Source organism: Prorops nasuta, unplaced genomic scaffold (assembly GCF_024137725.1).
Source record: "Prorops nasuta isolate Cenicafe-Biocafe unplaced genomic scaffold, Cenicafe_Pnas_1.2 PNAS00008, whole genome shotgun sequence".
Lineage (NCBI taxonomy): Eukaryota > Metazoa > Arthropoda > Insecta > Hymenoptera > Bethylidae > Prorops > Prorops nasuta.
This window is the reverse complement of record NW_027116805.1, coordinates 8048620-8074701: the sequence shown is the minus strand read 5'-3', so window position 1 is coordinate 8074701 and position 26082 is coordinate 8048620. Positions and strand designations below refer to the sequence as shown.

The 26082-nt window shown below is 35.6% G+C and overlaps 1 protein-coding gene across 3 annotated transcripts in view; it reads left to right on the top strand.

Moving 5' to 3' along the window:
• Nucleotides 1-441: 441 nt before the first annotated feature.
• The window catches only part of bma (SCY1-like protein bma), a 45422-nt gene continuing 19781 nt past the window's right edge, over nucleotides 442-26082 (top strand). For all 3 annotated transcript variants that reach the window (XM_066730087.1, XM_066730088.1, XM_066730086.1), the window contains exon 1: nucleotides 442-916. The gene's annotated coding sequence lies outside the window, so the exon portion shown is untranslated. The remainder of the gene's footprint in view (nucleotides 917-26082) is intronic.

Genomic DNA, 26082 nt, shown 5'->3' with positions numbered 1-26082 from the left:
AGAGTCCTTGGACAAGCGAGCCATAGATAAATAAAAAAGGGGAAAACGTGAATAAGTGTGGAAATAGAGGCATAAGGAAATGGAAGATTCAGTTGTCTCCTTCTTATACAATTTGATTGCGATTGATAGATGGGTGTAGAGTATACGTGTGTTAGAGAGAGAGAGAGAGAGAGAGAGAGAGAGTGAAAAGAGAGACAGAGAGGGTAGGTTGACAGGAGCTAGTCCCTAGTCGCAGCTACCTGCAGCAGCCCAGACCTATAATTTCCAGGCAGAGGCCTACACCCTGGACGTAGCAGCCGGGGCATGCGCCCTGCGCACGCTCCCCTGCCTGCAGGGGGTGCAGGAGGGAAGAAGAGGGGCTGAATGAGGGGTGGCCCAGCACTGTTTACAGGATAACGGGTCCTCCGCCTCCTTCAGTGTCGCGAGATCCTCCAACGAGCACGCTGCCATCCGGTTCTCCGTAAAAATCCTTCGACTCACCCCTTTCGACTTTTCTAAATCTCATCCCCCTTCAACGACGTCCCCTAAAAACGATCCTCCAACGGGGTCGACACTGGAATCCTTCGCGAGCAAAGTAGTGCGTGTCTCTTCCCAAGGACTTCGAGGTCCTCTTCGTGCTTTCTGTTTCTTCCTCCTTTCTCGTCACTTTGATACGCACACCCTCCCCTTGGGGGGGTTGAAGCAGCTGAGGGGGATGAAAGGGGTGACGATGGAAGGCCTAGCGGTGCTCCAAGAACGAAGAGCCCGCTAAAGCCTCGCCAAGGATTCTGCGAAAAGGACATTTTCCAGTGGACTTCCGGTGCAACCGAACAACTCTCGTGCACTTCCGGTCCCGCTGGAAACAATGCCGGCTCCTTACAACGCTTTCCACCCTCGCTAATCTCGCCGGTTCGACCATCTACGTTCCACTCAACAGGTGAGCTTTGAGCTTTCTCTTCAGCCATGCCACAAACATTCGTCCTTTATTCATCACGTGCACCATTGACCTCCGCATCCGGTACCAAATATATAATTAAACCATCGCGTCCACCACTTTATTCGTACCAGAGTTATATAGTTACTTCTTTGTGGAGTTTTTGCAGTGCTTTTTTTTAAGAGGATAAATTTTCTGCTTATTTTTATGAGCTTTCTTTGAACCGACGAAGTTTTTTTGTTCTCCAAAAGCTCTTTATAGGGGTGAATGTGGGATTTGTGTGGTTACCATAGTTTTTTGCTGCCGCGTGCTATGTAGTGGTAACTCGCACCTTTTGGTGGGAAACTGGTCGATTCTCTTAATTGTCATTCATCGTTTATGCGTCGATGGAGCTTTCGAGTCTGGTTGCTTTAATTTATTTTCACTATAAATCGATACGATTACTTTTTGATAATTTAGAGATACTAATTCGGGATTAACCTGGCTCGACCTTCCATGAGATTTTATAGGGGAATAAAGGAACTTACTGGAAGATTTGTTCCAATCTTCAGTAAACTTTATTTAGCTTCCAAGAAAGGGGGAGGGGGTAGGGTTAACGCGATTAGTAAAATTTCACCAATATTCGGTGGCTAAATGTCAATTAGAGAACTGAACTGAAATTCCGATACGGACCACTGACAGTTTCAGTCTCCATTAATGCATAAAGCAAATCTGCAACGATCAATTTTGTATCAACGATCGAAACTAGATTTGATAAAAGAATAAACTCATCAAAATCGTTCTGTTAACTGAATTCATACTTGTTGGAAGGTTACTTAATTGGCTGTACTACTGGCATAATTTGGAGAAAGTTTTTAAATATTTTTGATAGATCGATAGATTGAAAAATATTCGAGGAGAGAATTAATTGAATTTTATTCATCTGAATAAATCTGAAATGTGCTTTTCCCAAACGTTAAGCTATTGTAGTTTTTTTCGAAAGTCCCGAAAGATCCATTTCAAACTTTACTTGATTTCTCAAAGATCTCTGGGCGAATTGAAAAACATTAATTGAATACGTAGAGGTTTTAGTTTGTTTTTTGTTAACAATTTTTTTCTGTTCACGGTTGGATAAAAGCATTTTGATTAAATTCGGAGCACTCGTTCGAAAAGAGCTTTCTTACTTTTGTTAGTCATGCGATGGAAAAACCACGCTCACCCCTATCGTTATTTATCAATAAACACTCACACATTTCGCAAAAGTCTTGTTTTTCTTTGGAAACGTGAAAATGTTTGATTAATGAATAACAAAAATTCTATAAATGGATAGCAAGGTTTATTTTGATCGTAAATTTTTAATAACTATTTTCTCATTTGTCTTTAGAGAATAAATTTGTACAAATATTCAAATTATTATAGAAACTGAAATTCAATGATCATAATAAATGTAAAAGATAGATCATTGTGAATTAAGGGATGAAGTTTCGCTGTAGTTTTAAAAGTTTTAAAGAAAAATTTCAAAAAAGAATCTTCGATATTTTTAACATATAAAATTATAACGAATGTTGAATCGCCTTGTATAAGTAGTATAAGTGGGGCTTGATAATAAATATTAATATTAAGGAATTAAGAGATAAATTTTCGCTAAAGATTAGTTAAGATCGAGACAAGAGGAATATGGCTTCGAGTATCTCGTTTTTTTGAAGTGTTTATAATAGATGTAAAAACAGGAGATCCAGTATTGAAATTTTACAAGAATAGATTTAGGACATAACAAAGGAGTCACTTCAAGTTTTCCAAGTTCGTTTAAGAAAACGTTATATAAATAACAATTTAATGCAATGATTCCCTGTTCTTTTGGGCATAAAATTGTGATAAATGCTAAAACATGGTATGGATATATTACTTGAGTGTTGATAATAAATTTAAAGGGTAAGATAGTGGGAATTTAAGAGATGAAACGTCGCAGGGGTAGAGAAGGGATCGAAACAGCGGGTATCGCTTCAGGGTTTTTTTTTCGGGGCGGAGTGAAAATGGTCGAGCTGTTTCACTTTTATGAGAAACCAGCAGGAAACCCGATGCGTCCTGGGTTATATCGAGTTGCGCGACCAACCAAACGCGTTTCCCAAATAAATCGAGCGAGTCGAAAATTTCAGAGGCTTCGGATAACCACTGCTCCTCTGTGGTCGCTGAAAAATTGCCGAGGGATCGTATCCCTCGTAGCATACCCCATACTCTTAAATTAAAAGAAAAAAAAAATAAATAAATTTCCACCACTTGGCTTCTGCTCCAGTGATTTACCTTTCGCTGGGGACAAAAAAATGTCTATCACAAAGAAACTTAACTGATCATTGCACTAATGGGACAAAAAATTTATCTCATAGGCGACTTCGTTTTGGACGGTTTATTAAAAAGTCTTAAAATGAAACACAACACAACGAAATGAAATTAGAGGCAGAAAAAATTCCATGGGATTTAATTTTGGGGATGAAAATCCAATTGGACAAATTTCGTAGAAACTGATTTGATTTGACAATATAATAAGGTAGCTCTAAAATCTGTGATATTTCAGAGCAAAGAGGGTAGTTTTGTAAGTATGCACCTCGCAACGAAATGCAATTGAGAAATTTGGTGCAATACAATTCGATACAGAAAAGTTCTAAGAGATTTAATTCAAGGAATAAAGATCCAATGAGATATAAATTTACTGAAAACTAATTTCAACATGATAAGAGTTTAAAAATCTGAAATATCTCCGAGTAAAGGGGGTAATATTGTAAAGGTTCGCCTAATCACAAAATACAAATTGAGAAATTCGATGAAATAAAATTCAATGCAAAAAATGATTTAATTCGCAAAGTGAAGATCCATCAAGATTAATCTACTAAAAATTGATTTGATTCAATGATAATAAGGTACCTTTAATATCTGCCATATTTCAGATCATCAGGGGTAGTTTAGCAAATATGCGAGTTGCAATAATACAAAATTGAAGAATTTCATAAATTCAATTTGAATTATAAGGAAAAGTGGAGAGAAGGAGAATCGAGAATAAAATTGTGCAACAATGGGTTGAAAAGTTATGAAATTCGTTATAGGAAAGCAAGGAAGTTTGGTTGGTTGAGGGTGTAGCGTTTCGCAGGAGACGGTATTCAGTTTGGTTTTACCGGCTTCTAATTGGATTGGGGCCACGGTAGCTCCGGCTCAGCTCGAATCCTGGCGTATATGATTAGCCGAAACTGAAACACAAGCTTCACTTGACTCGGATACGTAGGCTAACGATGATACTATCACCCAGCAGACTCTCAGTCCTCGCACGTCCAAACGCAGATGCCATGCCGTCCTCCCGACAATTCCTGATCGATAATTTCTTCACTCAGTTTCCTTTGACTACTGATTTCACCCTACTCCCCTCTTGTCACTCACCTTTCAAAGATCCATTGTCCCCCACCCGCTCACTGCAAATTTCAACAAATACCTCCATCAAGCACCAAAAATGCCTCTCTGCATGCCAAAAATTCATTTAACCCCAAAAAAGTATCACCCTTGCCACAATGGACTCTTAAAAAAAAAAATTGTATGATTTTAGTATAATATCCTTTCATTGACCGAAGATTGTAAAGATTCGTTAGGGATTTTGGAAAAGCAATTTTGTTGTAGATTTTTTTGTTGGGCTGGCTATGTTAAAATGTATAGTTCAGAAATATGAACGCAACGGATCAGAGAGATAGAATCTAATAAAAGGGAAAAGGTGAGGGTGCAAACCACGAAAATTCCTTGACTTGCCTGGAAATAGTCGCCGAAGGATATTTCTTCTGTCTAATTTGCATGTGAATTCTTCATTTCGCTGGGGAGATATTAAACATCCCGAGAAATTCTTCGCCTTGCGTTCAGTTGCACGTGGTATAATATTCGTGATAGGAAAAAAACTTAATGTCGTATATGATAAAAACTGCCACGTTTGCTCAAAAATTTGCAAGCCCCGTTTTCCACTCTACGAGAATTTGCTATTTTTCATGGACCAATCTTCCTCCCTACTCTATTCTAGAATTTCGAGAAATTCGTTTCTGCAACTTGGATTATTCAACTTATTCGATTAATAATGATGAAAAAATAAAATTACATGACACGCACACATGGAAATAGTAAACAAACTGTATATATAAGGATAATTATTAATTCACAAAAGGAAAACGAATAGAGGCAGAGGAAATGTGAAGAGTTTGAAGAGAAAAATTAGTATTTCAAGAGAAATAACAAATAAAAAAAGGGAGTAGTTGGAATCTGAAAATTAATTAAAAATCAAGCAGATGTACGAAAAATTTCATGAAAATGTGATAAAATTTGTCTTTGATGTATATATTGTATAAAGAATGAATATATTCTTAACGCATCTTTTTGAAAGTCCTAAAAATGATAAGACAGGGATTAGGAATAAAAAAATAAGAAATATAAAACATGGTTTATTAATGCACTAGAAAAAAAAAACACTCCATGAACTCAATCAATAGAGTAAAGTGCAGTACAGGTGTAGCCATAAAAAGGTTCTATATATTGCAAACAAAAATATATAAAAAAGTTAGATCCTTTATACTTTGTGTACATTAAAGAGGCTCTATACTTAGAAACTAGAACTTAAAACTAAATTAGAAAGATATGGGGGGGGGGGGGGATAAATATATATATATATATATATATATATATATATAGAGCGATAAATATAGCCTCCACTTTAAAAATGAGTCTTCCAGTCATAAACTCCCGAATATTCCCTTTCCACATTGCAATCCACTTTAAACATGACGAATTCTGCTAGGCAAATTGAAGCAAACACGAATTTCGCTTGGGTAAAGTGTTTATCGCTCGTGCTTGCATAAATATTTATTGGATAAATCACACTTGGGATTAAATCGAATAGATCTAGTGTGACGGATAGATGGTTTAAGGGGGGGGGAGGGGGGGAGAGGTTACTTTTATCGCGTTGGTTTTTTACTCCCTTGAAAAAGGAGTGAAGGTTAATCGGACGCTGATAAATTTTGGAAAACGAAACGTCAGCTTTAATCCGTGGCCCTTTATAGGGGCGATTTATCGACATCTATATAGTTATATAGTATATGCGAGCCATGCCAGCGGGTATACTATATGTATAAGGGTTAATGTCAACACCGCGTCTATAATCAAACATGTTACCGTAGCGGTGCTCGATTTACGTAGCGTGACGTGATTCGATCCCCCCTCCTCCCCCCTTACCACTACTTTACCCAATGTCAATCTGATTAATTTATCTTTTAAAGTTAAATTCCATCTATTATTAAGTGTTTGCCAATTAGGCAATTTTGAGTAACAAATTATTTAAAATATCTTTTATGGATCAATTGATTTGTTTTTTCAACAATAAAGTTAATAACGTTGTTTATTTAATTTTTGCTGGATTTCATTTAATTTCCAATTGTTGTTAAATATAACTACTGATATTCATTTTTTATACGTACTTGTTATGTGTTTAAAATTGCTTTAGGAAATTGGTCTCAATCCCATTTGAAAATCTTTGTATATCGAAAAGTTGTAATATTTTTAATATGTTATTAATGAACTTTATATCTACGAAATGTTTTATGCACCAAAAAGCTTATATTAATTTTCCAAAGTTTTAAGAAATTTGTCAAGTTTTAGTGGAAAGAAATCTTAGAAAGTTTTCAAGTTCATTCTGAAATACTCGCAAGTGAAATAATTGAATTAACAGATTGCATATGTATGAATTGATAGAATTGCAGTGATTTTATGAGATAGAATGGAGGGAATAACAAGTGGCTGTTGAAATTTATTAAAAGAGACAGGAGTAACAGCAGCTGCTGGAGCGTTTTTATCTCTTCTGTGCATTATGCAAATGTCTCTTTGTAAAACCAAGACTCTTGGGGCGTTGTGTTAGTTTTCTTATGACCCGTGTTGCTGGGAAATATCGTTTGTGCATCGGAAAAGCTCAACTTTCAGAAAAATGCAAACTTTAAAGGGAAAGAACCTGAAAAGTTTCTGACTAAAAATTCAGATAAAAAATGTTCTCTGCAGTGCATATTGATTATTTTAGCATTACAAAGTTACCACGACGATTATTGTAATTATTTAAACTCCACTGTACGTATTACGATTATACTGCACGAAAAAGCTCGATCGACACATATAATAAAAAAAGCCTAGGGAATTTTGCAAGTGTAATTATTTTGAAAGAGGTGGGAATTTGTTTAGAGAGATACTATTGAATAAACTTGGGACGTTGGCAAGTATTGGCCGAGCAAGGTTGGAGCAAGAGAGGGTTGGTTCTGTGATTAAGCCCACGGGTTCGGGGAGCTTTACTTGTTGAATGAGCCTGTGCTACGTGTTTGCTGGCTTGTTCGCTCGTCTCAACACGACACAACACGGGAAAGGCACAATGGTCCAGGGCGAATTCTACGTGAAATTGCAATCGTGCTAGCCTATTCGCCCCTAGGACGGGAGAGACTCGAATATTCAACTGAAAGCTCGCAAGCTCGGCGTTTCCCTTCACACTTCTCAGCACTTTGATAGTTTCGAATTCACGATCCTATTAAACATTTCATTAAAACTTTCTTTAATTCCCTTCTAAGAATTTTAACAATAATTCAACCTTATTGTTTAATAATACAACCTGCATACTACGTGAAAGAGACTCGAATATAGAGCTGTAAAGCTCGCAAGCTCGATGCTCAATTTTGCACCTCTCGTCCTCTTGATCATTTTGGAGCTCGCGTGCATTCATAATTCTATTTTATTAACCCTTACATTTCGTCTTTCCCTTTTATCTCGTAGTTTCCAGTCATTTGCACAGATTTCTTTTTAATAACCAAATTAATCTTTTTAGCTTAATCTTTGGTTCGACTAGATTTATCTTTGTGCTCTTGCGAGGGATTTAATTGATGTGTTAATTTTTGTTTTTGTTTAAATAATGGGATAAATTAATTTAGTTGTATGATTACTTTTAGGACAGTAGTCTGCACAAAATAATAGTGTCGAAGTATACACTTAACCAGATCGAACCGAGTCCAGTGGATGCTAAAATTAAATGTAAGATCTTCAAGGATATCTCTAAAGGGCTTTTAGAACGATTGCTTTTACCTTTGTGCAATTTGCTCCTTTGCAGAATACTCGGTCGTCTCTGGGTCCTCCCTCTTTAGACTGTATTTTTTTCTGTAAAAAATTTAGTTGGAGTATTTGGACAAAATTCCTTTCGGTTTATTTTTCGTTTCGCCAGTGAGTTTTTATGGCTTCGGATAGATTCCTTTTTTTATGGGAAATCCACATTTCTATCCATACCTCTCTCTCTCTCTCTCTTTTACTCGTATAAAAATTCATGACAAATATTCCTCGCATTTTATGAAAATTCATAACCGAAACTTGGCGAAATCTGAACGTGGAATTATATTCTGAAAATTCTTCTTTTAAATTGTATCGTTTTGGAATAGTCGATTGACTAAGGTCAAAAGTTAAGAGATCCCATTAATAAAGATCAACGTTCAAATTGTCTCAAACAGAGCATTAATTTTTCATCGAGTTTTCCAAATTTGTTCGGTTTATTTCAATCCAGTCATCCTTCTTTAAATTCTAATCATATCGCTTTAAAAAAAAAAACGTTTTGTTTATTCAACTCTTCTTGCCCTTAAAACTCTTATCACTCTTAAATAAATTTCTCTTGTTTTATATCCTTTTCTCGCTGTTCCTCATAAAATTCTAATCACTTTGGAAAATTGTTCGCTTATTCAGGTCACATTTTCCTTTTTCCAACAGTATTGAAAAATCCTTGACTCTTTTGCTTCGGTCTCATTAGACTTTCAGAATTCCTTGCTGCATTAAGCAAATACACAGAATAACAGTAGGTTTATTAAATATATATATATATATATATATATATATATATATAATAGAAACAAGTGTAAATAAAGCAGTCGGTACAATAACTCCCATTTTCAAATCTCCTCCAAATTCTTTTTAATTAAGATCCCTTACCTGGAAATTATAGTATCCCCCCCCCCCCCTCCCGTATTTTAGAAAATTTCTTATTCGAAACTTCCATCGACTCTTCCCTCTCTCCTTTGTTGCTCGAATCTCCCATGAAACTTTATAAACGAAACTTTTCTGTTAAATATTCCTCCACAATTTGTTTAATGCAATTTTTCGAATTCTAGTTTGACGAACTTCATTTCACTAATTAACATTTTACTTGAGTTTATATTAATTATACTAATGAAAGTCTGCCATTTCCCAATGAATTCTCTCGTCGAGCAATCATTGTTCCTGGTTTATTTCATTGGAATAAAACGTAGACATATTATAATATTTCATAATTTACACTCCACCACTGTTTTTCCAATGTTATTCGCTGTACATTTTTATGTTTAAATTTCTGTTACGTTTGCATATTTACTTTTCGACATTCAGTCACAACTTCCGTACTGCAATTTACGAGCTTCGATGAATACCGAGGCTCTATTACAGGTCAATTATTATAATTCATTAATTGAAATTCAAGTTGAGCGACGAGGGAATTATTATTATTCATCAATTTGATGTTTGCGCATTAGAAAATCCTCGGAAAAGCAGGAAGGGAGCAAAGTGCATGTAATAGCTCGGTGCAGCCGCGTTGCATAATTGAAGAATTTACGCGTCTCTCCCCTTTACACATATAAACTTACCAACGCACAACCACCGACGCACTAGCCATTCCGGCCAGGGATGAAAATTATTAATAAAGCGAATTCTCTCACCACGCTCGTTTTACGCCAACCAAACTAATCTTTTTTTTCTGTCCATTTTATACAATTTCTTCGCATAACGTAACTGCAAAAATTTACTTTATTTAAATAATTCCACTGATCTCATTTACGCAATATTCCTACCTTCAATTTATCAACGAGAATTATTTCAAGCCCAATTGCATTAAATTTTCCAGAAAATTGTCTATTTGTTTATCAAAATTTCGGTGTACTATTTATTCTTTCTAACAAACACTATTTACTAGTATTGATTGACGTAATTTGTGAATTTCATCTGCCAGCTTTGGTCACGAGGCTCGTTTGTGGAGTGGATTTGGTCGGCTGGTAGGGGTTCGAACAAAGTAGAGTTGAGGGGAGAATGATTAGAGGGGAGGGGGAGGGCGTGTATATAGCCGATCAATTAATGTACTGGACGAACGTATGGTCGAAAGACCAGTGGGACTGTGGATGCCCTGTTTCGAATTCCCGAAGGATATTTAGAGAAAACGACTCACTGTGATAATACGAACATCAGTGCCAATTATTGTAATGAAAAGATCAAGGCCAAGCTCTTTTAATAAACAGATATTAATTAATACTTACTCCTCGCTCTCTCTTTTCCTCTATTGTCCCTTTTATTTTTCAATTTTGTTTTTAATTTCTACTCACCTTTTATTATTCGCTTTTTCGTTTAAACTTTTTTACTCTTTTTAATGTTTACTTTTTAATTTAAATTATTTTGCAACAAAGCAGAGTGGATTTCGCATTGAATAAGTTGCAACAAAAATTTTGATTCTAGGGTAAACCAGTGATGGAAACCAAGCATTGAGGGAACAGTTTAGTAGAGCTAGAATATTCAGGCGTTGCTGCTAGTTTCTTCTTGGTACACCAAAAACACTTCGTTTATTATGTACAGAAGCTCTCTCACCACTCACTCGTAACGAGGATTAATATTCTAATCAACATTGACAGACAGAAAACCACAAGAAGCCCTCGGAATAATTGCCATCGCATCAATTGTCTCGTTAGAGCAATTATTACTAAATGTTCATATTCGAAGAAAATTTATTACGTGTTTGTAACATGTGTATATATAACATTATATCTGTAATTACTTGCTGGTTATATTTCTGAGGAAATTCGTATAATCAATAGTTTTTTATAGTATTAAAGTCATAGATTTTATAAATTTCATTCGTCTCTGCAACTTTATATTTATAATTCTTGAACAGGAACTTTTATACCATTCAGGAAAGCTTTTAATAGAGATTCTGAAATGAGAAAAAAATTCTAGCTCTATAAAAAAAAACTAATTTTATTTACTTCAAAAAATTGACGCTTTAAAAGCTTCGCGTTTCCATGTTACGCCACTTTGTATTATAGATATTTTTTATTTCCATCTTTTATATATTATTGAAAACTACTTTTGCACTCATCTCCGGTCTTAATGTTTGTGGCGTAGAATCATATATTACAAAACTGAGAATCTCGAAAATGTAATTCTTGTGTAACGCTGACCCACTTAACGTGGTAAATTCAAGAAACTTCCGGTTAAATGGAATTTTGTCTAATACAATTTCTAGCCGAGTTTCTTGCAATTAGCGTGGATGCGGAATAATTACCGAAACGCGTTGGTAAATGTGCCGAAGGGTTATGGTATTTCCCCCATTGAAATTGATCACGAGTCTGCTCTATTTTATACCTACTCCCCTTTTAAAAGTCCAGCTAATTTTATTGAAAAAAGTTGGCCCAAGTTTTCCGATAAAATTGATAATAGGGAAAGAAAGCTTAATAGCGAATACCAGTATAATATTGCAAGTGTAAGGAGAGATGGCTCGTTTAATAATAATTTGCTCGTGGAATATAGCTTCTGGTGGTTTTAACCGCTAATAAGTAGTAACAGACGGTATTACGATTCTGGCTAGTGGTTGGAGCAGCGATGGGGTCAGACGGAAAATTAAAAAGTAGATAAGACGCTGAAGGGATTCGGACGGTACCGAGCTCAGCATTAATTCCAGACGTTTATTTCTATATTACGAAAGAAAGAAGACTGTAATCTCTTATTAATGGACCGAGCAATAATAGCGTTCGCGCGATTACCCCAGCAAAATGGGAATTTTCAGAAAATTCTTACGCGCAGTCAGTCCTATTTGGTTCCATTTCCGGTGATAGCGTTCTTTCAGTTCAACCTCCATTTAACCTCTATTGCACAAAGCTTTTATCTGAAATATCCATGCATTTCAATTTCTCATGCTTAAATATTGCTTATTTATATATACTAGTATTAATAATATACAATATATAAATTCCACCAATTAAAGAGAGCTGTGCGAATTTAATTTCCCACTAATTTCTAGTCATTCTTGCAGTAGAATGATTTATCAAGGGCACTGGGTACAAAAATAATGGAAACGAATTAGGGTCGTTTATCAAGACATTTTTAGACGCGTTAGCATCACCCCTTTCACGTTTCTTATCACAACTCCTCTCTTTCCATAATTTTTTGTACCAATGTAACGCAACGTAGGTTTCATCGTAAAAACTTCAGCTTTTCTTCCTACTCAAAGTTTAATTTTAGCACTGAATCAATTTTACAAGTCTGTTAAATAAGTGAAATCCTTTGTTTTTTTTTGTTTTTTCAAAAAAATGATTTATCGAACGGTTATATGGAGAAAACTTTTTAGATGGTGGCTTATTGCTGGTAGTAAGTCCAATTATGGCGTTGGAAAACCGAGGGATTTTGTCAATTTGTAGCAGAGGCAAGTTCAGCGTGGATAAGGAGAAATGGAGGGAATTTGTTGGTGGAGTCGTGGTGCTGAAGGGGGTTGGTGAGGATTCGGCGAGTAAATTCAAGCCGTAAAGCAAGGGAGCCGTAGAGGTAACAGTGCTAGCGTGGAATTTATATCTATATTATATTATCTGCGGAACGCACTAAAAAGTAACTACCCCTTATGTTCCGTCCCGAGAAAGTACCTCCCATTCGATTCCTGGTAAATTGAATTTAATGCTCAAATCGAAATAAATCAATGCAACCTCTCTCCTAATTTCTCCCAAATCCCTGAAAAATTTATCCACCAAAACCTGCATTTCGTTTCAAACAATTCAAATGTAAAAATATTATTCACTGAAATGATGTGGATATCGAAATAAATTAACGAAAACTCCTTCATTAATTCCTCCACGATCCTTTGATAACTCTTTCACCAAAAATGACATTTTTTATATTATTTATTGTAATCCTTGTATATCAAGAAATATACTAAAAAAATAGATCTTTCGTCAAATTAAGTAGTAAGGTTTAAAATTTGTCAGACCAAGTGATGCAGGTAGATATTAAAGGCGACGAGATTAAAATTGTTAGAACTAGGGGTGGAGGGATGCTCTGCGTAAGATGGTCGAGAGTTTAAAATGAAACGGAAATGGTGACTTTACGCATTTCGCGATTTATACATGAGCAACTGCTGTAAGGGGAGGGGGAGGATGGTTGGCGTGAAACAAATTCGATGCATATATGCGCATTTAAAAGCTGCATTATACTTCGCGTAGAGATGGTTAGGAATGTTCCGCAGCATCGCGTCGACACCTAACTTAACGTTTTATCCCAAGCACAAACCAGAGTTTGACGAGGGATGAAGCATCGTCGTCGAGGTAAAATGAAATTCGCAGAAAATTCGTTTATCTCTCTAATTGAAATGATGAAGCGATTTCTTTGATACAATTTGGAAAGGGAATTCCTTAGCTCCCCAAATAATTTCCATCATTCTTTTGCGGTTCTAGCTGAACCCTTAACCACCTCTTTTGGTCCTCTCCGCTTTTGAGTCTCGTCTGCATTCTTTCTCCGTTTCACTGGAATCTCAGGGATCAGGGGAGGGGGTGAAATATTGTGGAATGGCGATATCTCGAGCGCCGAGGTGCCTTTTGAAATTAATTGGCTTTTGATTGCAAAGGAACTTGATTCGTGCAAGAGTGCCTTGGGCGAATCAATATCTTCAAGGATTGGCAAGGATATCTTCGACTTCTCCTTCTCTCTTGCTCTCTCGAATGCAATGAGAAACGAATGAAGAAAATAAGATAATGAGGAGATATGGACTTGGCGTTGCAAAAACGAGAAAAACTTGTGTTGGAAATAAATAAAGCAAGGGGAAATAGCAGGAACGAAAAATTTTACAGAAGAATGTGTTTTTTTTACGAAAAAGAGAAAATGAGGATAAAAATATGGCAAAGTTAATTTTACCTGGAACTTGTTGGATTTAGAGAGTTTGTCGTCAAATCGTATGGTTTATCCAATTGGAAACTAAACCTTGTTACCTCCATGGCTAAATTGAAGCTTGAGTACATTTTATAGCCAAAGTGACGGATAATACAATTATTATTAATATTACCCAAGTCTCTCACACCATTATGAACACATTTTTCTAACGAAGCTCCGATGGAAACCTTCCTCAAAAGAAAAACAAGATTAATATTTTTTAGCAACAAACTTAACGTTTAATATTTGTTATTACGTAGAGAATAAAAATATTAAAGAAAAATTGTTACAACTAGTCGAGTTTTTATATGAAAGTTTTGTGAAAATTTATAAATTTGCAGAGATGCGTTACATTTATTTCACAATTAAATTATGTCAAGTAGAATATTCGTGAAATTCTCACAGTTTAAAGATTTATATCAAAATGAAATTCGTTGGTTGGAATTAAAGTATTGAAAGGATGGAGGACGAATAGGTCGATTATAATCCTCGATTGAATTGGAATTTCTCAGAGCTCGATTATAAAGGAAAACATTCCGTATATGTTTTTCTTATTCTTCTCGGAGTTTCAAGGCTGGCAGCATTATCGATTATATTCCCAGCGTCCCTGATGAATATTTCAACCCTCGCTGGACTTTTCGGTAGATCCGAATTCGTCTCACGTTTTTTTCATCCTTCTATCCGAAAAATTGAAAGTCGATACATCCTGCCACCCCTTCCCTCTTTATATATATATATATCTCTCTCTGTTTTTTTTTCAAGCTCCAATCTCCTCTCTCACTTTCCCACCCCATCTGATTTCCATAAACATACCTCTCTAATCGCTCGGGAGATGCTTTCTGAAAAAAACAGATATAACCAGAAAAACCATCGCCAAATTATTTCATCCACGAACCAAGTGTAAAATAAAATAAATAAAAACTTTAGTGAAATCCTCGTGGACTCGTAAAATGGTCCAATCGAGCTGTACAGCACGCAGGTGCGTTGGAAAAATTAAGGGATGAAAATACGAACAAACAGATGAGATGGAAAAAACGATAATAAAGTGGGAGGAAAATTATAGGAGAAAGGATAAACATGGTGGAGGAACACAGTGGAATAAACTGGATGAAAGTGAAAGAAAAGTGGATGAAAAAATGATGGAAAAATTGAATGTGTGAAAACATGGGAATGTACAAACAATTGCAGGTGAGTCAATAGGAGTTCGGGTGAACCGAGGTGATGGACAGGATTTATACTGCAACACGCACAATGAAGAATCCAATTGTGAAACCATCGGCATTGTTTCCGGGCCAGGGTCCTTCGTGGATTAATTCGGCAGGGTCTGTACGAAATTAGAGCAGTCTTTCTTAATTGACAAATCAAGAGGTCCATTTCAAAGCGTTTGCCAACCAACTACTTGCACCTTGTCAAATCCTCCTTTCACCACCTCCAACTACCACGAGACAAACAAAATAATTGTCCATGTCCGAACTCAAAAAGTTATAATCTTAAAATACCTGAATATAATTGAAAATCTAATAAAAATTTATTTAATGTGGATTACGAAAATAGAAACCTCAATGAGATATACCGAGAGCTGATCGAGTTTTTAATTAAAAAATTAATAAATAGCGTAGGAATCAATGAATTTATTAAAGATCGGTGAATTGGAAAATATGGATCGTGCAAAGCTCATAAAAACACGAGAACTATAAGGAATGGACGTTTGTGGAAATAAGAGAACAAAACTGCTGTCTCATAAGATGAAAAATTTGATGGAAGAAATTGGTTTGTTCCATCGTTGGAACTTATTTCTTGTGTGGACAGGTTGCTTTATCCTTACTGCAGGACTATCTCGGTTGGAAGGATATCGGGACTTGGATCGGCTGTTTCTCAATCGACCAAGTGTGATGGAATTCTGATCTGATGCACACACACCTCCATGCACACATTCGCAACGCCCAACATGTATATACACACATTCACACATATTGCTCAGGGGATGTGGGTCGATAGGATAAAACGTAGGCTACCTGGCTAACGGCCACATTCTAATTTCACGCAGTATTATTTTCGCGTTAAAAATACATTTACAATAAAAAACGACCTACCCTGCCAGCTGTACCGTTGATTTATCTACTGAACTGTTCAGATCAACCATAATACCAATTAAAAATTACATCCTGTCCCAGCAAACATGAGCTTCCTCGCACTACAGTGTATAATTCATGATTGACCAATGCTACTGAACGTAAACCGTATGATTTATTATGGATTGATTCCACTGAAATGTATCCGTCAGCCACAATACTGGCTTGGCATTAGATTCGGTACCAGCAAAACGAGATCTGTGATAATTCGATGAGTATACCGTACGATTTAACGCTGATTAATTCCACTGTAAATTGTTTTCTTAGAGCAGCAATCGTGGGCTTGGGATTGGATTGAGTGGGTAGTGGTTAGAAGGGGGTGGGGGGGGGGGGAGGGAGATCAGTGAGATTTCGGTGTAAAATGAAGGCAAGTAGAAGAAGATAGTTATTACGAGGGTGAATCTGAACAGATAAGGATTGTAGTTAATCCTTGGAAAATCCTTGGACAGACTGGGGTCTGTGTCAAAGAGGCTGCTGGAATATTTCAGGGATGGTTCTCTCTCATGGTTCGTCGATTTGGTGAAAATCGGTTCGTCGATATTCTCAACGAGATTTCGTGGGAAGCTGGTGTATAGTAAAGCTCGTGGGAAGAAAGGAACAAAGGAAAGGGCAAAGAGTAACGTGGAAAAAGGAAAGGGGGAAATAGGGTGAGAAGGAAAAGTCTCTATCACGAATCGTATTTCCTTTCGCGGAAGACCCTCTATCTCGAGTTCCATCCGAGCCTCGACTCACCCCCCCCCTACCCCTCACCCCCTTTCCACCCCCTGGCTTCCTTCTCTTCGAGGGTTTAATTTATATTTGTCATACTTCTTATCTACCTACGACTCCTTTGGGCTCCATTAATATTTCCATATGTGCTTTGACACTGGGGAGGGGGTGGGGGTAGTGCAGGGTAGGTTTACGTAAGAGCAAAGGCAAGCAGCAGTCAAGGTGGATGGATGAGCGAGCGAATGGCAGGGGTAGCAGTGCGATTCCTGGTAAGGAAACTGTTGCCAAGCGAAATTAAGGCAAGACATAAATAAAGAGAGCAAAAAAGGGGCGAGATGAGGGAGGGCTACAGATGGATGAAACGAACGGATAACAGGGGTTGAAACGGTTGAAATGGAAAATCATGTTAGATGAATTGATATCGCCGGATCGATCTTTGAGATAAATGGTCTTCTTGCTGAATTACGTCTCGCTTATTAGTTGGTTTACTACTTTGTAGTCGTCCCTCGTGGTGTTTTTTCGGGAAACGCGAAGGAAAAATTAAAAGAAAAGCTGGAATGGAGGGTGGGTGTACCGAATAATAAGAAAAAACGTGGTAAGAAAGCGAAATAAAGAGAGAGGGGAGCCAGTAGGGAAATGAAGTTAAAAGAAGATCAAAGGAAAAGATAAAGGGAGAGGTTTGAAAGGGGTTGCTTTCGGTGCAATCAAGGGAGAGCGACAAATTTGTTTTTACGACCGGTGGTCGAGGCTGCTGGTACGAGAAAGCGAACGTTAAAAAAGACTCTAGAGTGGATAGTGTTAATTTCGAGGCAAAAATAATATTTCCAGCCGATGCTTTTAATCACGTTTCTCTACGTTATACTCCACCACTCATAAAAAGCTCATAATCTACCCCCTCCGATCTGCCCCTTCGCCTTTCCTCGTTAAACAATGCTCCAAACGAGATATTACACTTCAACCCTCTCTGCCAGTAGACCAATACCAATTTCTACCCTGGATTGAAAAGAAATTTTCTATTCTCGACTAAACAACAATTTTCCACAAAAAGCTACAAAATTATTCTCGTAATATTTTTCTAAATTTCGTTTATCCATTTCATATTTTTTTATAGATTTGAAAGATTTAATCAAACAATTTTTTTTCATTAAGCTTTATCAACCTTTTGCCTCCCAACTTCCATCGCAAATGAAATTATCTATCCTCCCCTAAACACCAATTTCCAAGAAAAAGTTTTACAATCATATCCATAACTTTTTTTTAAAAACATTTTTAATCCTTTTCTATATGTTAAAATTTGCATAATTTGGTTCAGTTTTTCAAATAAAAACAATTTTTGGTTCGGAAAGCTTCATCAACCTGTAGTGGAATGGAGGGGGAAACACTGCCTCGGTAATTTCCTGTTTATTATGCAGCCCATTTTGCGAGATAAGATAATTAGGATGCATATACAAGCTCAGCTTTTATTATTCTGGTGAGAGCATTATTCTTATTTATTTTGTTCTTTAATAATTTCCCAGCAAATTCTATCTAGACGTTTTCTAATTTTAAACTTTCATGTTCAATATTGGAAGCAATTTTTTGTTCATCGTTATTTCAGTTTCCTCTATAATCTCGAATATAGGAAATGTTTGAGTCCCAATTTCACCTATAAGAACTACCTGTCGCTAGTAATATCAGGTTTCGAGCTCTAATGTTAATTTGCTAGAGGAAAGCAATGGGCTTTCTCAAGCTTAGGCAACCTTGTACTAAATTTCTGTGCCAGACACGTTTCATACTACCACCACAATCGTGCTCCCCAAACTTTCCTCCAACCGTCAAATTAAACTGGACCAGTGTGCATTTAGCCCTCAAATATTGTGCTAGCTAACTTTGGATCTTGTTATTTCGTAGCTTTCACGCAAGCCCATTTCTTTTCCAATTGCCAGCATTTAATTAATTTCATCAATTTTTGTCCAAACCCAACTCCAACACACACACACACACACACCCAAATAACAGTCTTAACTTTAATATCAAATAATCGTTTCATAAATAAATTAATTAAATGCTTAGCAAAAGGAAATTTAATTAAGAAAAAGAGCTTCTTTGTTAAATTAGAAAAATAGGTTTTTAAACACGTAGATAAAAGATAGAGAGTGTGTATTTGTAATGCGAATAATATTTACGAGATTTTGTTGGATATTTTTCCCACTTGCCTTGAGGGTATAATTTCCAACAGAAAGAGGAACTCGGAAAGAAGATTGAGCCATATTAATCCCGAGGCAGTGCCAGTCCCGAATTATCGAAGAAACGACCGAGACAAGATCTCTCGTGAGATATTTCAGTAGAAAGCTCCTAAAAGAGATAAGACCATATCCCACGTACCTTCGAGTGCTTGAAAGAACTTTGAAAATCGTCCTTCCGAACATGAGACGAATTAATTACCTTGAGCCTTTATTAATCTGTCTTTTAATAACAATTTAAACGTAATATTATAATTGTAATATTGCTCGTCACGTACTACCACAATTCAGTCACATTAGAACAATTTGTAATTGAACAATCATCTTACGAAAAGGAGACTTTAAACGAGGAAATTCACAGATTTAAAACAATGAAGTTTACAGATTAATTTGAAATGTAAATTCGTAAACTTAATTAGTGAAATTAATTCATGGAACAGATTTCTAAGACGGTGCCACCCTCGAATTATATATAGGAGGAACGACCCACACAGACAAGATCTCTCGTGAGATATTATGGTAGCAAGTTTGCTGGGGTTATAAAATCATATCTATAATAGCCAGGAGTATCCAAAAGAAGTTAAAAAGTTGTAATTTAGAGGATCGTTCGGATTGAGATAGTGGCTCTGTTTACTTTTTCCCCTGCCTCGGATTTTTAATTCTAAACTTTACTACTTCATTTTAGTTTTACGTAATCGCTTTAAAAAAAAGAGTAAAAATGTACACAGCAAAAGTAAGTAAATAGAGTTTTCCTTTCTTCTCGTAGCTGTACAAATAACCACAAATTTGTATGAGTCGGATTTTACGACTGAAAATAATTTCGCAAATTTATTACTCTAAGTATTCATTCTCGCGATAAGTTTACCCAATTTATTTTCTCAGAACACTTTATGAATATAAATATATACGTTATTTGAAAAGTAGCAGTTTCGTGAATTGAGAGAGCAAATTAAATTGTTCTGGAAAGAGAGAGAGAGAGAGAGAGAGAGGGAGAGAGAAATTCTTCATATTATATCTTTCTCTCGTTTTTATTTTTCAATGTAGCGATAATTAAACACAGGCTCTGTTACAGGCTGTTAAGTGGAAGATTTCACTGGACTGGATAGAATTACAGGTTATTAATCGATGTGTTCGCATCTACGGTATTTCCAATAGTCCGGATCGTACACTTTGATACTGGAGAAACGTTCACAGTACACATTACACAATTCCGATGGTAGATTAAAAGGCGAGTGAACATTCACTGCTTATACACTGCACTTGCCTTTATTATCGCTAAAAATGGTCAGGCGTCACATGTTTGATCATAATTAGGTTTTACTACTGAAAATCATTCTTCTTTACGCAACGTCGCTCCTTTCTTCCACTATTCACGCTTTTCAAACATTTTTAATAGAAATTAGTCATCCTAAATTCCAGTTTTCAAACTACAATATACAGGGTGTCCTAAAAATTCTTTTACAAAAATATTACCTCATCCACTATATTTGAAGAAAAAAAAAATAAATCGTGTAAATTTGGAGAATTTTAACACAACTATTAGATACTTGTAATTGTTTAAATTTGAGAGATATGTCAAAGGATATACGATAGTCATTTGAAGTTTTTCAAATGAAAACCTATGTATTTTTATTGCATACACTTTCAGCATATTTCGAGAGCTTTCGAAAACACCATATGAATGTACCATTTAATCCAAGCATTTACGGGATATTTGGATTTAAAGTTGCACGTGGGTGTGGATTTGCCTGAAGTGGTGTGTGCGACTGCTACACGTACACACAAGCGTAATCATTCACCTACCTGTATAATTCTAAATTCAAATATCTCGTAAATACCTAGATTAAATGGTATACTCATTTAGTATTTTGGAAAGCATTCTAGGTCAGCTAAAATACGAAACAAAAAATATGTTTCAATTTATAAAACTTTGAATGGCCATCATATGAGCTTCGATACATTTTCCAAGTTCAAATCGATGTAGCAATGTGATAGATTTTTAAAAATATAAAAAAATCTGTAATAATCAATTTTTTTCTGAATTTGATGAATAAGACGATATCTAGTATAATAGGCAATTTGAGATATCCTGCATGTTATTGTTATCTATTAGTTTAACAGGCATGCCAAGTTTTCTTAGAAAAGGAATGCTTGCTCAAGAATAAGAATTTTTGTGCTTCACAGAAATTGCTGACAAGTTTTACGAATAAAATTGGTTGTAAAACTAAATGGACTGAATTGAGTGTGGAGTGGATTGGGCAAGTTTGAGCCAGCAGGAAGCAGTCCTCTCGAGGATGCTCGAAATCCTGGAGAACATAAACGTTTTCATGTTGCAGCACTAACAATCGATGCAATAACGCGCACAGTCATTCCCACAGGGGTATCATCAATTATCCTTAGTTAGCTTAGGAGATCCAATTGTTGCCACTCTCCATTGTTAATTATTGACGAAATTGCTTGGAAAATAGTCGTTAATCCTCTAATTAGCTCATTTTTCCAAATTTAACGCTAAAAGCACCTATCGTTAAAACTGCAACTGCTTCACATAAATTAAGTAATTTTTATAGCAAGCTTTATTGTATTCTGCTTTATAATGTGAACTTGCTTTAAAGTTACATTACAATTTTCAAGCCTCATGCAGTAGAGTGTTTGGGAAAGTAATGCTCAATAATGAATAAAAGTGTTTTCTGGGGCAAAATGATGATTTCTATTTGTAGCAAGAATTTTGGACACTAACAAGCTATGGTTGATGGTGAAACGACCAAATTTATTTATTGTGTATTTCATTCGTTATAAAGGGTGACCCAATTAATTATGAAATTTCTCTTGAAAATCACATCAAACTGTACTATTGTCCCTGAAACCTTGATGCTCGAGTTTTCCGATAATTCGAATCTCTAGCACTTTAATTAAAGCCCATTGTCATTCCCAATCGACTTAACGAATAGAGTAAAGAATTAGCTAGTTATACACATGTGAATGAACACTGTAAAATTCTTATATGTTTAAGTTCGTTATTCAAATATTTAGCTTCGTTTCAATAAACTTTTTATTTCCAAAATTTAAGAATATATTTATCTTCGGTTGATTTTACAAATTTTAATTAGTCAATTTATCTCAATGAATTATTACAAACCATATTTCAAAGTTTGAGTAATTTACTTTGCTGCTTCATAATTATCCGAGTAATTTGGAAAAATTACAACAAATTAATGGTTTTGCTGCAATTATGAAGATATTTGTGATAATTATTGAATTTATTGGGCTGAAGTTTACTATTTAGCAAGATCGATAAGTTTATTTTCCTGGAGACTTATCCTCGAGGTTTATCTGGATGGGGGATGAAGCGATGCACGAGTGGCAAACTAATTTACACTCGACTGGCAATTTAATCAGGGCCACTGGAAGAAAGTGTTCATTTGAAATTCTCACTTTGACAGGAAATACAAAATTGAAGGACAACGCTGCTACGATGATAAGTACTTTGACTTCAAGGTCACCTGCAATATAGACGTACAAAGGGCATGCAAATACACAGCTGTATGCAGACAGGAAATAAATACTTCAGTGAGCAATATATCGCATTCAAAAACACTCATACCTGGCACGCATGCCTTTTACCATATTTGTCTAAGCAGATGCTAATATATTTTATGATAAGAATACATACAATCATAACTCACTGCAACACATGTATTTTTACATAAAGCACTTTTATCGAGCAAAGCATAAAAGAAAATCAAAGATAAATGTCAATAAATAAAATTATAAATAATTAAGACTGAATGGAATTTTCATTAATTTTACAGTTTGTTTATAATTTTTTATTCACCCACACACACAGACTCAATTCTGGAAAATAAATAAATATTTTATTGAAGTGTACCAGGACACATGGTACAATTCAATATACATGTTGAGTACATAAACAGACACTAGGCAACGTTTAAGTCCGTTTAATCAGGGTGCACACGTATGCACACACACACAAAGAAGGACCGTATTAGATCTAAATACATTCGAGAGAGATACAAAGCACGAACACACGTACAGAGAAGTTATTGGTTGTCGAGAAGCCAACACACTACCACCAACACGAGCCATTCCTTAGGTTGGTTCTGGCTACCCTGTAATTTCAACTATGCAAACGCCACTTTAACCAAATACGAGAGCCACGATAACTGTTTATACCATTTTTTCACACAATATAACAAACACTTCAATTAGAATTTACTACATGAAATAATTATTAATTGATTTAAATAAATTTGAAAAATAAATTCAATAATAAATTATTGTCGATCGTTGGACCTGTGCTGTTCAGTCGTGGGGATATAATGGTAGTTTATTAAATTCTAAAAAAAACTTTGAAAATAAATCACGAAGAGCCAAACTTTTAGGGGTGGTAATTAGAGGGGAAAAATACAGGGGATTTCTCTGATTAATATCAAGTAATTAAAGGAGAGTATTTGGCAGCTTGGTAAAAAAGACTGGTTTTTTTGCTCTTAAAAATTATACAATCACGAGACGTGAAAAGAAACGTGGGGGGGGGGGGGGGGTAAAAGTAGATAATGAAGTTATCCAGAAGGGAATCGGTACAAAAATGATTTATTCTTGATTAGTTGGCAGCTTTTGTAGAGAGCTGCATCCAATTTTCCCAGGACAACGAGGGACTGAAATATTCAGACAAAGGAACTGTTCGCCTCTCTAAAAGCGAATAGTGGTGGAACTCGATTTTAGTCAGGCACGCTACACGACTAAAAATAACCCATAATCATTTTCTTAAAACTTGCACGATACTTAATTTAGAAACAAGCGGAAAGAACTTGAAATAAGTAGTAGTACAACTCAATAATTGTCAAACCAATTACTCGCTCGTTGAAGTTAAAACATAACTTTACATTTTGTATATTTATTTTCGCTTGATCTTTAAAAACAATCACAATAATCTCCAGATTGTGTACCACATTGGGTGATCGAGGGTAAACTGCGCGAAGCGCTGAGGAGGATCTAAAAAATTTGCTTTTGCCTTTTATAAGAGAAGAAGCTTGTACAGAATCTATTAAAAACAGAATGAAGAAAAAAAATAAGTTTACCTTGCTTTCCCAACCACCGCAAATGTTTCATTATTAGCTCTTAGTTAACTCCGTCCGCTTTCCATCAAAGGAACACACGACTGGCTTAATTTCTCGTGGTAAATTAAAGATCTCTCTTTCTCTCTCCTCCTCACATATACCTGCATTGTATTATTTCTTCTCCCTCTAGCACAATCTCGTGCAGAAACTCCCGAGTGAGATCCGACAGGACTTCATCGATCACACCTCAAAAATAGATCTACAAAATTAATTCGTGTCCATTGGTTAAAAATAGTGTTCTTCCTTGAAGACTGGTTTTTATCAGATTTTTAGAGTAAGGTGTTAAATATTCCGACCTCGCACGGTTCTATTCACGTAGAGGTAATCAATTTCGCAATCAGAGATCGCTAAGAAATACGGCCAAGAAATCGGCTCTCTCACTTCACAGCAGAGTTTTATCGCGTAATTAATCGAGAGTTCAGAATCAACGGCAGACACAAAGACAGTATCTTAAACAACAATTCAGTTTTCGTTGCCTGTCGAGTTTCTCTCTCTCTCTCTCTCTCTCTCTCTCTCTCTCTTTACTCTCATTGTATCGCTATATACCTCTCTGAACTAACGAGAAATCATTAAAACCGAAACGAACTTTGAAAGCATTCTAACAAAACTATGGTAAAATAGAGCAAATTAATTGCATCGATTAATAAATTTCTCGACGATTCTATATATTTATCGATAAATCTTTTCGATGATCCATTTACCAATCAATTAATAAATCATTATTCATAGAGATAATTTTGGTTGGAATAGGTGAATTTCGTAATATTCAGCTAAACTATTGTGGTTAATATAAAATTATTTCATAGATGATATTTGTGCAGCTAAATGTATATATAGTCGATATGTGGTTAAGAGTTAGTAAAATTTTCATGTGAGAATTATTATTAGTGGATTTGTAGCGATTGTCGATTAAATTTGTAAAGGGATTTCATCATAGTGGTAACAGCTAGGGTAGGAGAGGGGTGGGGGTGGTTTGAGGGGGTGGTTCATTAGATGTTAAACGGCAAGCAAGCCTGATGTCACTCATGTGTCATATCCGCGCTAAACCTGCTGTTTGTGGCAATTCCCAGATAATACTAGCCGATAATATCTTCGTATCTTTGGAGACAGCTATGTACGTTATCTTCATTATTTTCATAAAATATCTTTATTAGGACTCAATGCCTCCACAACTCTCAGATTATTATTATTGTAATATATTTTATTCCTATACGATATAATCTGATGAATTAAATTTATTACAAATTATATTGCAATCATTTTGCATAAACGTAATATCTGCCCTCAGATTGCATTCTATAAAAATTAATAAATATATATAACAACAAATTCGTCCAAATTGATCAATCTTTAAGAAACTATTTTGGATAGTAAAGAGTGCATAAAGATTTTTTATGAGGAACAAGACACTGATAGCCACTGGGCAATAAAGATAAGGACTTTAAATCTCGAAAAATAGCTGGCTAAATCGGTCAATCAAGATCTACGAGCTTACAAGCACATTCCGGTAATCTCTGCCACGCCTAACCTTTTTTATTGCTAGTCGTGCTTTATCGTATTGGTCCTACGAAAAGTTGAAACCTTCAATTTTTTCGGTTTTATTTAAAAATCGTTATAATTTTATTGATAAACAATTATATATATATATAAGAGTTCTATAGTGTTTGGTTTTATTATAGCCAAACAATTGTTAAAATTATTCTTAAAAATTTATGAATAATAAGGTTGAATATTACTTATACGTATCACTGTGTAGGAAGGATGGTGAGTTAATAAAAAGGATAGTTGATGAAAAACGAAAATTCTTTTTTTAAACGTATTCGATCATACCAGAGTTTCTATGGGACCGTGGAACGCTTACAATTACCAGGAAAAACAAAATTATAACAGTACACTAGCAATTGCCCTGGGCATTTCGCAGTGGTCCATACATAGTTAACTTTGTTTTTGTTAGAATAAAAAACAAGCTTCCGCTTCAGTCT